Consider the following 13882-nt stretch of genomic DNA (forward strand, 5'->3'; position numbering starts at 1 on the left):
GTCTCCAAATCTTTCTTGTGGAGAGGGGACAGGAATACCTCTGTAGATGTGTGTCCTGCTTTTAGATAGATGGGGAAAGGCAGGGAGCTTGTATTTGCTTCTCAACACCTCCAGCTCAAAATAATTGTTACCAAACCAAACTTGGGTCTGCTCGACCATGTGCAGTAAATCCAATCCACTAACACCGGGTTGTGATGAAGGAAAATGCAGCGTTTATTGTAAAGGTGCCAATACAAGGAGGATGGGTGGCTCTAAAACCCCGAACTCCCCCTGACGGGTTTCAGCAAGGCATTTTTAAAGGCCGGGTGAGGGAGGGGGGGAATCTCAGGGTATGTGATCAGCTCCTGCACAATTCTCTGATTGGTTGATGGTGAGGTAACAGGGTGGTTAACAGTATCAACCTAAGGCTCCAGTAGGTCTGGGGGATCGTGATCATCAAGTAGTTAATTTCTTCCATTTGGTGGTGGTTTTAGCATTTGTAAAAACTCAGGAAATGTGCATCAGATATCAGAGGATATGGGGGAAGGGTCTGTCCCAGGAAAGCCTCGTAGGGTCCTGCTTGGTTACATAACCTTTATGCCAAATGAGGTGTTTTGGGGTGACATGCTGCTACTGTCCACCAGTCGAGAGAGAAAAAAAATGAGCTTCAGTGATACCTGTTGGCAAACACTGATTTTCAGCTTTACAAAGGTTACTCCTGCTGACTTCTGCATCCCCAGGCTACCACCCAGTGTTCTAGGTCCAGAGAGACCACAGTGAACATGCAAGCTCCTGCAGGTGCCCTGATATGTTTGTGAGTGACGGGTAACAATCTATGACATATCTCTCCTACAGCGGGTGATCCCCTACACTGGTAGTAGATGATCTCCTACACTGGCATTAGGTGAACTCCTACACTGGCCACTAGGGGAGCTCTTGCGTTGGCAGTCAGTGCTGGCAGTTGGTGACCCCTGTGCTAGCAACAGATGACTTACACTAGCAGTTGATCTCCTACACTACCAGCAGCTGAGCTCATACGCTATTATTCGTTGGTGAACTCCTACTTGGGTAGTCGATAAGCATTCCGGAGGAAAATAAAGCTGGATTGATGTAGATTAAGCCAGGGCAGTGCAGAATGTGGTCAGCCATTCCTGGGGCTTCCAAAACAACCATAAATATTGCCTACCAAGTTTTTAAATGCCCAGAACCTCTCCCCCTAGGTGACTCAGCCAGCAGACCAACGGGGAGACAGGAAAGAAGCTGTGAAGATAAAAATCATTCTGGGTTGATCAGTGCTTAAAAAGCAATTACTCAGGATGGCACGACAGAGACCTCAGAAGGAGGAGGAGTGGCTACTACAATACTTAAGGCATTAGTAACTGTGATCAATAGAATGTTTGAAAAATAAAAACAGCAGTCCTGGGTCTATGTCTGTGGTCAGTCTCTGTCAGTCTCTTTCGCTTCCCCATCTGTACCTCTCCTGGGCATGTAATGTATCCACAAGATTGGGTTAAAAGACAAAGGGTCCTTTTTCACTTGTTTCCTCCACATTAACTCATCACGTCTAATAGCAAGTCTGTGTGGTAACATCCCACTTCACACCTGAGACAACAGGAGAGGAGGGCTAAGTCTTCTGGAACAGAACTGAGATTTTAAAAAACTTTACTGCCTAATTTTCATACCCCCAACCTCACTGGTTTGCAAATGTAGAATTCAGTGATTTTCATTAACTTCCTGGTCGAGGAATGTGCACTGTGCGCCCTGTCACTCTTGGCACACGCTGGAGTCATTCCCAGAGTGGAGCCTGGCCGGCGGCCTGCAGGGCGAGACTTCGCGCCCTGCACCCCTGTTTTCAGCCGCGCCTGCCCTACCGCAGCAGTGACCCCAGTATCCGAAAGTCCTGAGAACTACATCCCAGCTGGTGGTTCTGAGGGCACCTCAGGTAGTATCCGCACCACCTGCACCCGGGCGCCTGGAGCTGCGAGGGTCTAGGACTACCCAGTCCTATCTGCGGTGCGTGCGACTGCTGGCTGCTTCCTGACGCCCCGCACCTCATGCACACCCCCGGAACCCCTTGAGTCCCCAAGCTCCTGCGCTCCCTCATGGAGGCCGTGCCCTCCTCGACCCCTGCCCCCTCAGTGTGCCCTTCCTGCCCGCAACTCCACCCCCACTCCCGGTACTGTTCGCGCCTAGCACTCCTCCATGTCCATCCCATGTCCCTCCACGCTCCCCCATTGCGCCCCACACATCCTTCACGTCCCCTGCGCCTTCTGCCTCTCCATGCCCTGCAGGACCTTCCTTCGTCCTCACATCCCCGCCGCGGCCCTGTCCCCCATGTCCCGCATGCCACACCTCCATACCCCTCTGAGTACCGAGGTCTGTGTGCTCCTCCCCACGCTCCCCTTGTGGTTCCCCGCATCCTCCCACCTCCCCTGTCTCGCACCCCACGCCTCCTGACGGAGGTGGCACAGAGCCACCTGTGAGCCCGCCTCACCCTCTGCCCCGTCCCTGACCAGGACGCCTGCACTGAACCCTGCACAGCCCAGACCTTTCTCTTCCTATCACTCATGTTTTGTAACAACCTTATTGTGGTGTAATTTTCATACCATAAAATTAAGCTGCTTCAAATGTGCAATTTCTACTAAATCCATCACCACAATCGATTATTAGAGCATTTCCATTACCTCAGAAATACCCCTCCTGTCTATTTCTATTCTATGTACTACATAACTGATTTTCAGATGTCAAACCAACCTTATATTCCTGGGATAAATCCCATCTGACTCTTTTTAATATGCTGCTGGATTCCATTTGCTAATGTTTTGTTCAGGATTTTTACATCCATACATAGGAGGGATATTGGTCTGTAGTTTTCTTGTGGTGTCTTTGTTTCCTCGATTGTTTTCTGAAAGAGTTTGTGAAGGATTGCTGTTGTTTCCTTGTTCAATGTTTTGTGGAATTCTCCAGGGAAGCCATCTGATTCTAGGCTTCTCTTTCTGGGAACATTTTTAATTACTATTTTGATTTCTTTATTTGTTAGGGCCTGTTCAGATTTTCCATACCTTGAGCGATGTTTGTCTTTCTAGGAATTTGCCCATTTCATCTAAGTTGTCTAATTTTCTGACATAAAGTTGTTCAAGGTATTCCCTTATTATCCTTTTAATTATTTAAAAATTGGTCATAATGTTTCCTCTTTCATTTTGGCAGTTTGTGCTTTTTTTTTCCTTGGTCAGTAAAACTAACATTTTGTCAAAATTATTTTTATCTTTTCAAAGAACAACTTGATTTCATTCGATATTCTCTATTTTTTCTATTTTTTTTAAATTTCAATGATTTCCACCATCATCTTTATTATTTCCTTCTTTTCACTTCTTTGGGCTCAGGTTGCTCTTCTTTTTCTAAAGTTGAAGCTTAAATTATTGATTTCAGATCATTCTGTTCTAACATAGGCATTTGCAGCTATAAATTTCCCTTTACACACTGCTGTAGCTGCGTTCCATTACTTTTGTTATTCTGTTTTCATTTTCATCCAGCTCAAAACTCTTTCCAATTATATTTGTGATTTCTTCTTTGACACATGGATTATTTGTAATTGTGTTGTTTAATTTCCAAATATTTGTGAGTTTCTCAAATTTCCTTCTATTGTTGACTTCTGATTAAACTCTGTTGTGGTCAGAACACATACTTAGTATGATGTTAGTTGTTTTATAGCCCTGTCCTGGAGAATGTTCCGGGTCCACTTGAGAAGAATGTGCTTTCTGCATCTGTTCAGTGGAGTGTTCCATTGTATCAATAATGGTACCCGTGGGATTTTTTTTTTTTTTTTTTTTTTTGGCTGCGTTGTGTCTTCGTTGCTGTGCGTGGGCTTTCTCTAGTTGCAGTGAGTGGGGGCTACTCTTTGTTGCAGTGCGTGGACTTCGCATTTCGGTGGCTTCTCTTGTTGCGGAGCATGGGCTCTAGGTGCGTGGGCTTCAGTAGTTGCAGCACGCAGGCTCAGTAGTTGCGGCGCACGGGCTTAGTTGCTCCGTGGCATGTGGAATCTTCCCGGACCAGGGCTCGAACACATGTCCCCTGCATTGGCAGGCAGATTCTTAACCACTGCACCACCAGGGAAGTCCCCCCATGGGAGTTTAATTTATGGAGGTGACTGAGTAACAACACCCTTGAAAGAAGAATTTACTACATTTATATTTCTCAAGAGAATGGGGCATGACATGCCACACAGGGCCACGCCATGCCACACACGGCCACATGGGGAAGGACCAGTTTTAGTCAGGAGGCAGAAAGGAGTGAGAGGAGAGAGCCAGAGCTTTTATTTGGGTTTCTATGGGAACGATGAAGCAGAACAGAATAAACAGTTTATGATTGACTCGTTTGAATAATTCTGGTGGGCTTTGGGGCATAGAAGCTGTCCCTCATTGTCTGGTACCTGGCCCTGGGTTGATTTGGGCAAGGAAATATTGGCTTAGTATGTGAGCATTAGATATAGGAGGTGTTTGGTGATGTGGGCTCTGGATTGGTTAGTTTGCATATGAAGGGTGTGCTCCCAATTGAGCCCTAGCTATCTCTAAAACTTGACTAGCCCTTGAAGGGGCAGCTTTACCCCAGTCAGTCAGGATACTAATGCCAGAGCATTAAAAATACAGAAAATAAGAAATATAGTCTGTACAATTGGCACTGTGATGAATGGATGCCGTGAGCTAATGGAAAATATATATGTTGGTTTCCACCCCCAGTTCCTACACAGAGCTCCTAAAAACGCTTGTAAGTTCCTAAGTGATAAGAGCACTGTGAGCATCTTTTGTTCTAATGTTTGGTCTTTGACCCGGGCTCCCGACACCACGTTCCTAAATTCCTTGGAATGTCCTGAGTGATAGCAGCATTTTTTTTTTTCCTAGTGAAGTGACTCTTGGTGGGCTCCATGATGGCTCCTGGATGGGGGCTGGTCACCAGAGAGGCCAAACCATGATTAGAAGCAGAGAATTTTCAGCTCCACTCCCAATTTCAGAGAGGAGAGAGGGGCTGGAAATGGATTTAATAATTGATCATGTCTACGTGATGAAGTCTCCATAAAAATCCCCATAGAATGGAGTTTGGGGAGCTTCTGGGTTAGTAAACACATGGAGGTGATGGGAGAGTGTTGGACCAAGAGAGGGCACGCTACCTCTGTGCCTCTCCCCACATACCTTGCCCTACACACTTCTTCCATCTGGATGTTCATCTATATCCTTTATTATATCCTTTTATAATAAACTGGTAAACAGTAAGTAAATAGTTTCCCTGAGTTCTGTGAGCTATTCTAGCAAATAATGGAATCCATGGGGGAGGAAGTCATGGGAACCTCCAATTTGTAGTTGATAAATGGAATATTTCCTGCCATATCGATGAACAAAGGATGTCACAGTCACCAATAATTGCAGCCCTCCAACGTGAGCTGGTGAGGCCTGAGGAAACTCTGGGCTGAAAAGAATACCTGCCATCTAGCGGCCATCAGACTGCAGCCACTCCCTGCTGTGAGCGCTGTGGAAACTCAGGACGTGAAAATACTGGCCCCAGATAGCTGAGGTGCATATCAAAGGAATGACTTCAGTGAGCCCAGACTCTTGCATCTTCCCATACACAGAAGCACTAAATTCCTTAACTTGAGATATCTGGCTCTCTTTATTTAACAACTTTGAGGTTCCCAACTGTCTGTTCTTTGTTTCAAAACTCGTCTATATCCTAGCTCCTCCCCTCGCCTCCTTGGAGCAGTTTCTCAGAGTTATCTGAAACGCTGTCTCCCGGGCTGCAGTCCTCATTTTGCCCCCAATAAAACTTAACTTGCCACTCTCACGTTGTGCATATATTCTTTTAAATCAACATAGTCAAATTGGAGAGAAGCCTGGGCACCCACCACTTTTGATTGGCATTTGAGGTGGGACTGAGCTCCTGTGGAATCTGATACTATCTCCAGGTAGATAGTAGCAGAACTGAGTTAAGTTGTAGGACACCCAGCTGATGTCACAATTGCTTGATGGGGGAAAACACACATCTAGTGTGAAGAGTGCTGTGAGTGTGGTAGTAGTGTTAAAGGAGAAGCACAGGAGGGAGAGTGAGTTTTTTCCCACCCAGAGGCCAAATAGACAAATCTGGAACTTAAGGACACTAATAAAAACTATGGATGTCAGCTTTCTAAAGTTGGTTGATGGTGTCTTATAAGTCTGTTATATTCTTGCTGATTTTTTCTAATTATTCTATCATTGAGAGGGAGCTATTGAAATCTCAAGGTATTTTTTTGAAGTGTCTATTTCTTCCTTTAATTTTGACAATTTTTACTTCATGGGTTTTGAGGCTCTGATTTCAGGTGCATATATGTTTATAATTGTTATATCTTTCTGATGAATTAATTGCCCTTTAATCATAAAATGTCCCTCTTTGTAATATTTTTTATTTTATTGTTTATTTTCTATTATATTAGTACAGTGACTTTAAAAGATATATCATTTCTTGTCCTTTTAACTTCAACCTATGTGTGTCTTTTAATCTAAAGTGTGTCTCTTGTAAACATCACTTATTTATTTATTTATTTTTGCTTTTTTCCCCCAGTGATGATCTCTGCCTTTTGATTGGAGTATTTGATGTACTCTAGTATTATTTTATATGGTTTGCTATAGGTCTATCACTTTGCTATTTATTTTCTATCACATGTCTTTTGTGTTATTGTGTAGCTCTTTACCACTTTTTTTTATATTAAATAAATATTTTCCAGTGGTCCACTTTAATCCTTTTATTTATTAATTAATTTATTTTTGGCTGTGTTGTGTCTTTGTTGCTGCACCTGGGCTTTCTCTAGTTGCAGAGAGCGGGGGCTACTCTTCATTGTGGTGTGCAGGCTTCTCATTACAGTGGCTTCTCTTTTTGTGGAGCTCAGGCTCTAGGTGCATGGGCTTCAGTAGTTGTATCATGTGGACTTCAGTAGTTGTGGAACGCTGGCTTCAGTAGCTGTGGCTCACAGGCTCTAGAGCATAGGCTCAGTAGTTGTGGTGCATGGGCTTAGTTGCTCCATGGCATGTGGGATCTTCCCGGACCACGGATCAGACCTGTGTCCCCGGCATTGGCAGGCGGATTCTTAACCACTGTGCCACCAGGGAATTCCCTAATCCTTTTTTTTAAAATTAGGGCGTTCTTAGTGGTTACTTTTGGGATTGCAATATGCATCTTAATTTATCACAATTTACTTCAGATCATACTTACTTAATTCCAGTAAAAAATGGAAACATTTATTTATTATAGCTCCATTTACTCATTTAGTCTCCCCTCCTGTGTGTGTGTGTGTGTGTGTGTGTGTGTGTGTGTGTATACATATTACCACTCTTTTTTTTGTCCATTCATCTGTCAAAAAAACTTAAGTTGTTTCCATGTCTTGGCTGTTGTAAATAATGCAATGAACATGGGGGTGCAGATATTGTTTTCTTTGGATACATACCAAAGTTGAACTACCAGATCATATGGTAGTTCTATTTTTAATTCTTTGAGGAAACTTCATGCTGTTTCCATAGTGGCTATATCAATTTACATTCCCCCCAACAGTGCATAAGGATTCCTTTTTCTACACATTCTCATCAGCATTTGTTATCTCATCTTTTTGATAATAGGCATTTTAACAAATATGAAGTTATATCTCATTGTAACTTTGATTTGCATTTTACTAATGATTAGTGATGTTGAGCACCTTTTCAAGTACCTGTTCACCATTTGAATATCTTGTTTGGAAAAATATCAATTCAGGTCGTTGCCCATTTCTAAATTGGATTATTTATTTGCTATTGAGTTTTGTAAGAGTTCTTTATATGTTTTGGATATTAATCCTTTATCAGATATATGGTTTTGCAAATATGTTTTCTCATTCCATAAGTTGTGTTTTCACATCGTTGATTGTTTCTTTTGCTGTGCAGAAGTTTTTTAGCTTGATGTAGTATCACTTGTTTTTTATTTGTTTCTTGTGCTTTAGGTGTCATGCTCATTAAAAAATCATTACCAAGACCTCTGCCAAGAAGGTTTTGTCTTATTTTTTCTTTTAGAACTTTTATGATTTCAGGTCTTACATTTAACTCTTTAATCAATTTTGAGTTAATTTTTGTGAGTGGTATAACATAGGGGTCTATTTCATTCTTTTATATGTGCATATCGACTTTTCCCAGCACCATTTATTGAAGAGACTGTCTTTTCTCCACTGAGTTTTCTTGACTCCCTTGTCAAATATTAGTTAACCATATTTGCATGGATTTATTTCTGAAGTCTTGATTATGTTCCATTGCTGTTTTTAATTCAGTACCATACTGTTTTATTACTATAACTTTGTAATATAGTTAGAAACCAGGACATGTGATGTGTCCGGCTTTGTTTTTTCTTTCTCAGAATTTCTTCGGCTCTTTGGAGTCTTTTGTGGTTCTATATAAATTTTAGGATTTTTTTTCCTTTTCTGTAAAAACAAATGCCATTGAAATATTGATAGAGATGGCTTTGGGTAGTATGGACATTTTAACAATATTAATTTTTTCAGTCCATGAACACAGGATACTGCTCCATGTCTTTCAGTGTAGAGATCTTTCATCTTCTCGGTTAAATTTTTCCTAAGTACTTTATTGTTTTTGATGCTATTGTAAATAGGATCATTTTCTTTATGTCTTTCTCAGATAATTTGTTATTAGTGAGTTTTGTAGTACAAGACTTGTAGTTTTAGTGTACAAGACTTTCACCTCTTTGGATAAGTTTATTCCTAAGTATTTTGTTCTTTTTAATGCTCTTTTAATGGGATTGTTTTCTTAATTTTCTTTACAGATTCTTCATTGTTAGTGTATAGAAATGCAACTGGTTTTCGTGTGTTGATTTTGTATTCTGCAACTTTGCTGAATTCATTTATTAGTTTTAAGTGTGTGTGTGTGTGTGTGTGCAATCTTCAGGGATTTCTTCATATAAGATTATATTGTCTGTGGAATGAGATAATTGTCCTGTTTTGTTTCCAGTTTGGATACCTTTTATTTATTTTTTTTGCTGAATTGCTCTGACTAGGACTTACAGTACTATACTGAACACAGGTGGTGAAATTTAGCACCTTTGCCTTGTTTCCGATCTTAGGAGGAAACCTTTCAATCCTTGTTGATTTGTAGTTATGGTCTTCCTATATGGCCTTTATTATGTTGAAGTTCTTTCTTTCTCCTCCTAGTTTATTGAGAGGTTTTTTTCTTAAGAGTTTGAATTTTGTCAAAGGACTTTTCTGCCTTCCTTGAGATGATCCTATGGGTTTTTTCCTCATTCTGTTATGTTGTGTATTACATTAGTTGATTTTTGTATGTTGAGCTATCCTTGCATCCAGGAATAAATCCAATTTGGTCATGATGTATAATCCTTTTAATGTGCTGTTAAACTCTCTTTGTTAGTATTTTGTTGCAAACTTTTACATGGATATTCACTAGGAATTTTAGTCTGTGTTTTTTTTCTTGTAGTCTTTGTTTCCTTTGGTATCAGGGTAATGCTGGCTCATAAAATCAGTCTGGGAGTGTTCTCTCCTCTTCAATTTCTTGAAGTTTGAGGAGGATTGGTGTTAATTCCTCTTTTTTAAAAAAAAACTATTTTTGGCTGCATTGGGTCTTCAATGTTGCACGCGGGCTTTCTCTAGTTGTAGCAAGTGGGGCCACTGTTCGTTGTAGTGCATGGGCTTCTCATTGTGGTGACTTTTCTTGTTGCAAAGCACAGGTGTGCAGGCTTCAGTAGTTGCAGCACGAGGGCTCTATGGCATACAGGCTTCAGTAATTGTGGCATGTGGGTTCAGTAGTTGTGGCTCGCAGGCTCTAGAGTGCAGGCTCAGTAGTTGTGGTGCACTGGCTTAGTTGCTCCACGGCATGTAAAATCTTCCTGGACCAGGGATTGAACTCGTGTTCGCTGCATTGGCAGGTGGATTCTTAACCACTGTGCCACCAGGGAAGTCCCACGACCTAATGCTTCTTTAAATGTTGATAGAACTTACCAATGAAGCTACCTGTCCTGGGATTTTCCTTGTTCAGAAGTTTTTGATTAATGATGAAATCTCCTTACTAATTATAGGTCTGTTCAGATATTTTTATTTCTTCATGATTTAGTCTTCATAGATTCTGTGTTTCTAGGAATTTATTCATTTATTCTACATTATCCAGTTTTTTTGCATACAGTTGTTCATAGTATTCTCTCATAATACTTTTTATTTCTGTAGAATCAGTTGTAATGTCTCCTCTTTCATTTCTGATTTTAATTATCTGAGTATTCTCCCTTTTATCATGGTTAGTTAAGTAATCAATTTCATTGTTCTTTGCAAAGAACAAACTCTTTTGTTGTTTTTCTGTATTGCTTTTCTGTTTTTATTTCATTTATCACTGTTCTAATTTCATTGTTTCCTTCCTTCTGCTATATCCAGGTTTAGTTTTTCTTACTTTTCTCATTCCTTGAAGTGTAATGTTAAGTGGTAGATATGAGATATCTTTTCTTTTTTTAATGTAAAATTTACAGATATAAATTTCTTTCTTAACACTGCTTTTGCTGTATCTTATAAATTTTGGTACTTTGTGTCTTCATTTTCATTTATATCCAGGTACTTACTAATTTTCCTTGGTATTTCTTCTTTGCTCCATTGGCTGTTTAAGAGTGTGTTGTTTAATTTCCACCTATATGAGGTTTTATTCAGTTTTTCTCTTGCCTGTTGAGTTTTAGTTTCATTCCACTGTGATCAGAAATGATAGTTTGTATGATTTTCAGTCTTTTAAAATTGCTAAGACTTGTTTTGTGACCTAACATATGGTCTATTCTTGAGACTATTCCATGTGCACTTCAGAAAAATGTGTATTCTTCCATTGTTAGATCAGTGTTCTGTACGTCTGTTAAGTTCAGTTAGTCTGTAATGTTGTTCAAGATTTCTGTCTCCTTATTGATTGTCTGGTTGTTCTATCCATGGTTGAAAGTGGGATATTGAATATTCCTACTATTATTGTGGAGCTGTCTATTTCTCACTTGAATTTCCTCATGTTTGCTTCATATATTTGGGACCTCTGACCATATATATATATTTGTTGTGTCTTCCTGATGAATGGAAGATATCTTTCATTATCTTTCTATAATGTCCTCCTTTGTCTCTTATGATGAATTTTTACTTAAAGGCCATTTTGTCTGATTTAAGTAGCTACCCCTGCTCTCTTTCGGTTAACCTTTGTGTAGAATACCTTTTTCCACCCTTTTACTTTCAGCCTATGTATGTCATTAGATCGAAAGAGAGTCTCTTGCAGATAGCTTACAGATGAATCTTGTCTTTTTACCCATTCAACCAATCTATGTTTTGTTTTTTTTTTTACACGGGCCTCTCACTGTTGTGGCCTCTCCTGTTGTGGAGCACAGGCTCCAGCCGCGCAGGCTCAGTGGCCATGGCTCACGGGCCCAGCCGCTCCATGGCATATGGGATCTTCCCAGACCGGGGCACGATCCCGTGCCCCCTGCATCGGCAGGTGGACTCTCAACCACTGTGCCACCAGGGAAGCCCTATAAAACTCTTAGAGGAAAACATAGGCAGACCACTCTTTGACATAAATCACAGTAATATCTTTTTTTGATTCACCTCCTAGAGTAATGAAATTAAAAATAAACAAATGGACCTAATTAAACTTAAAAGCTTTTGCACAGCAAAGGAAACCATAAACAAAACAAAAAGAAAACCCACAGAATGGAGAAAATATTTGCAAGCGAAATGACCAACAAAGGATTAATCTCCAAAATTTACAAACAGCTCATGCAGCTCTATGTCAAGAAAACCACCCAATCAAAACATAGGCAGATCTAACTAGACATTTCTCCAAAGAAGATATACAGATGGCCAAAAAGCAGATGAAAAAATGCTCAGCATCACTAATTATTAAAGAAATGCAAATCAAAACTACAATGAGGTACCATCTCACGCTGGTCAGAATGGACATCAGCAAAAAGTCTACAAACAGTAAATTCTGGAGTGGGTGTTGAGGAAAGGGAACTCTTCCACACTGTTGGTGGGAATGTAAATTAGTACAACCACTATAGAGAATAGTATGGAGGTTCCTTAAAAAACTAAAAATAGAACTACCATATGATCCAGCAGTCCCACTCCTGGGCATATACCTGGGGAAAACCATAATTTGAAAGGATACATGCACCCCAATGTTCACTGAAGCACTATTTAAAATAGCCAAGACATGGAAGCAACCTAAATGTCCATCAACAGAAAAATGGTTAAAGAAGATGTGGTACATATATAAATACAATGGAATATTACTTAGCCATAAAAAGAATGAAATAATGCCATTCACAGTAACATGGACCAACCTATAGGTTATCATACTAAGTGAAGTAAGTCAGAGAAAGACAAGCATCATATGATATCACTCATATGTGGAATCTAATTTAAAAAAGAAAGGAAACAAATGAATTGATTTACAAAATAGAAACAGACTTATAGATATTAAAAAAAAACATATGGTTACCAAAGGGGAAACATGATGTGGGGGAGGGATAAATCAGAAGCTTCTTTGAATACACACACACTACTATATATATTGAATAAGATAGATAACCAACAGGGACCAACTCTATAGCACAGGGAAATCTACTCAATATTCTGTGATAACCTGTATGAGAAAAGAACCTGAAAAAGAATGAATATATGTACTTGTATAACTGAACCACTTTGCTGTACACCTGAAACTAACCTAACATTGTAAACAACTTATACTCCAATAAAATTTTAAAAAAAGGAAATTACAGCATATGTCGAGAAAAACACTTATGAAAGAATGTTTTTAGAAGGCTAAAATGGCACACAGACCAGGTGTCTATAATCAGGAAAATAAATGAGTGTCTTGTCACTTGTTTTTACCACAGAATATTTGTCAGCAACAACAAAAACGAAATACTTATACACATAATAATAACATAGATTGATCTGAAAAACACTGTTGACTGAAAGAAGTCAGATACAAAGGAAAACATAATGTATGGTTTCATGTATATGAATTTCAAGAAATGGCAAAACTAAACTTGGTGGCAGAAATCAAAACAGTGTTTGTCCATGGGGTGTAAGGATTCAAGGGGCATGAGGGAAAATTTGGGGTGATGGAAATGTTCTTTATTTTGAGTGGGGTAATGGGTGTATGTGTGTATACATGTGAGTGGGGTTTATCCCAGGAATACAAGATTGTTTTAACATCCCCAAACCCAGTTGATATAACACACAATATAAGTAGAATAAAAGAAAAAAGAAAATAAATGCATCAAGATACCAAGAAAAATATTTCTCATAATCCAACATCATCCATGATAAAATCTCTTTGTGACCACCTAAAGTGGTGGGATAGGGAGGGTGGGAGGGAGATGCAAGAGGGAGGGAATATAGGGATATATGTGTACATATAGCTGATTCACTTTCTTATACAGCAGAAACTAACACAATATTGTAAAGCAATTATACTTGAATAAAGATGTTAAAAAAAAAAAAGGAAAGAAGGAGAGAGAAAGGCCAGAAGAGAGGAAAAAAGAAATCAATAGGAGAATATTCAGAGAAAAGAACCCACTGAAATATGTAGACTGACTTGCAATAGTAATTGAGTTCATAACATCTCAAAAGATTTATACTGTTTTCATACCTTGCTCAACTGTTTTTCTGCATGCGTCTATTTCTATGCCTTGTTCTAAGTCATGATTAAAAAAAACACCAACTTTGAATGGCTAAAACTGAACTCTACAGAAATGTATGTGCTGTAAGAGACAGTCTTTTCAAAGTACTCAAGGTAGAGCCAGCACAATCTTTTGTTTTCTGATTGATTGATGCCAGGTAGGAAGATTTTTCAATCAAGGTTGGCATTCAGGAGATATAGTC

This window comes from Globicephala melas, chromosome 3, assembly GCF_963455315.2.
Source record: "Globicephala melas chromosome 3, mGloMel1.2, whole genome shotgun sequence".
Lineage (NCBI taxonomy): Eukaryota > Metazoa > Chordata > Mammalia > Artiodactyla > Delphinidae > Globicephala > Globicephala melas.